The sequence below is a fragment of the Rhea americana genome, unplaced genomic scaffold (assembly GCF_003343005.1).
Source record: "Rhea americana isolate MKP2758 unplaced genomic scaffold, rheAme1 scaffold_600, whole genome shotgun sequence".
NCBI classification, from domain to species: Eukaryota; Metazoa; Chordata; class Aves; order Rheiformes; family Rheidae; genus Rhea; species Rhea americana.
The window spans coordinates 1-2574 of record NW_028186758.1 but is presented as its reverse complement, the minus strand read 5'-3'; positions in this window follow the sequence as shown (position 1 = coordinate 2574).

Below are 2574 nucleotides of genomic sequence, written 5' to 3'. Positions count from 1 at the left end.
GGTTACTGGTAAATTGGGCATTACTGGGAGCACTGGGGTTAGTGGGAGCTCTAGGGTTGCTGAAAGCACTGGGATTACTGGGAGCACTGGGGTTAGTGGGAGTTCTGGGGTTGCTGAGAGCACTGGGATTACTGGGAGCACTGGGTTTACTGGTAAATKGGGCATTACTGGGAGCACTGGGGTTGCTGGGAGCACTGGGTTACTGGTGGGTCTGGGATTGCTGGTTGGTCTGGGATTGCTGGTGGGTCTGGGGTTGCTGAGAGCACTAGGGTTGCTGGGAGCACTGGGCTTGCTGGTGGCCCTGACATTATGGGTAAATCAGGCATTACTGGGAGCACTGGGGTTACTGGGAGCACTGGTGCTGGGGGACTCCATGCTTTTGGGGTCTCTCCAAGCCCCGGGGCTGCTGCACAGTGACCATCACCAGGGTGAGTCCCTCCATCATCTCCCTCCATCATCTTTCTCCATCTTTTCCATCATCTCCCTCCATTGTCTTCCTCCATCTCTATCACCTCCATTTCCATTTCCATCACCTCCATCCTCATCACCTCCATGTCCGTCTCCACCTCCATCTCCCTCCGTCTCCATCTCCTTCCACTTCTATCTTCCTTCACCTCCATCTTCCTTCATCATTTCATGTCCCTCCATCATGTTCCTCCATCTCCATCCCCCTCCATCTTTCTCCATCTTCATCTCCTTCCATCATCTCCTTCCATCATCTCCCTCCACCTCGCCCCACACCCCAAGGGTGAACCCAGGCATCTGGGCCAGAGGGCAGGCTGGGGGGTGCTGGGGGCCCTGGGGTTCTTAGGGGGATGGGAGGGTGCTGTGGGGCTGTGGGTGGCACTGTGGGTCACGGGTGCCATGGGTCACAGGTGCTATGGGGTTGGTGCTGCCATGGGTCATGAGCACCGTAGGTCACAGATTCTATGAGGTGGTGCTATGGGCCAGTGCTACCATGGGTCACAGGTGCTATGGGGTTGGTGCTGCCGTGGGTCACAGGTGCTATGGGGTTGGTGCTGCCATGGGTCAGTGCTGCTATGGGTCACAGGTGCTGTGGGTCATGGGTGCCATGGGTCACAGGTACTATGGGGTTGGTGTTGCCATTGGTCACGGGTGCTATGGGTCACAGATACTATGGGGTGGGTGTTGTGGGTCATGGGTGCCATGAGTCATGGGTGCTATGGGGTTGATGCTGCTGTGGGTCACAGATGCTATGAGGTGGGTGCTGTGGGTCATGGGTGCCATGGCTTGGTGCCCTGGGTCGCAGGAGCTATTGGGTGGTGAGTGCGGTGGGTCATGGGTGCTGCTGTGGGTTGGTGCTGTGGGTTGGTGCTACTGTGTCTCATGGGTGCTGTAGGTCAGCRGTGCTGTGGGTCCATGGAGCTGTGGGTGGGTGCTGTGGGCCAGTGATGTTGTGGGTAGGTGCCATTGGGGTGTGGGTGCTATGGGTCATGGGTGATGCCAYGGGTCATGGATTAGACCATGAGTTGGTGCTGTGGGTCATGGTGCCACGGCTGCATGATGCWGTGGGTCACAGCACCGTGGGTGGGYGATGCCATGGATGGGTGATGCCATGGGTGGGTGCCACAGGTCAAGGCGCTCTGGGTGCATGCAGCCGTGGGTCAGTGGTGTGGTTTGGTGGCTGTGGGTCACGGCTGCTGTGGGTCCATGCTGTGGGCAGGTGACACTGTGGCGTACGGGTGTGCTGGATGGGGGATGCCATGGGTGATGGGTGCTGTGGGTCAGTGGGTGACACTGTGGGTCAGTCCCCGGGTGGGTGATGCCATGGGTCAAGGGCATGAGTGGAAGCCAGAGGTAGGTGGGTGAAATCGTGGGTCAGGACCCAGGTGGTGACACTGTGGGTTGGGGCCTGGGTGGTGACACCATAGGTCGTCGCAGGGGGTGACGCCGTGGGTCAGTGATGCTGTGGGTCAGTGCCCAGGTGACAACACCCTGGGTGCCACTGGGGGTCAAGGGCATGAGTGGTGATGCTATGGGTTGGTGCTGCTGTGCATTGGTGTCTGGTTGGTGACACCATGGGTGGTACTTTGGGTCAGGGCCACAGAAGGTGACACCATAGGTGATGCCGTGGGTCAGTGATGCCATGAATTGGTGGCTGGGTGGTGGCACCACTGTTGACACCGTGGGTCAGGGMCACAGATGGTGATACCATAGGTGAYGCAGTGGGTCAGCGATGCCAYGAGTTGGTGCCTGGGTGGTGACACTGTGGTTGACGCCATGGGTCAGGGCCACGGGTGGTGACACTGCAGTCAGGGCCATGGGTGGCAGCACCGTGGGTGATGCCATGGGTCAATGATGCCCCGGTGGTGACGCACGTGTCCCCCACAGGAGCATGTGGCTGAGGCTGGCGTTGGTGCTGCTGGTGCTGGCGGGGGCGCGGGGGGACGAGGGGCCGCCCTGGGCCCCCCCCGGCCCCACGGCGCCGCCGGGGCACCCATGTGGGGCAGCGGTGCTCGAGGACCTGCTGAGCCGCCTGCGGGCCCTGGAGGGGCAAGTGCGGGCGCTGCAGGGCCAGTGTGGGGCTGAGGGCTGGCCCCAGGCTGTCACCGG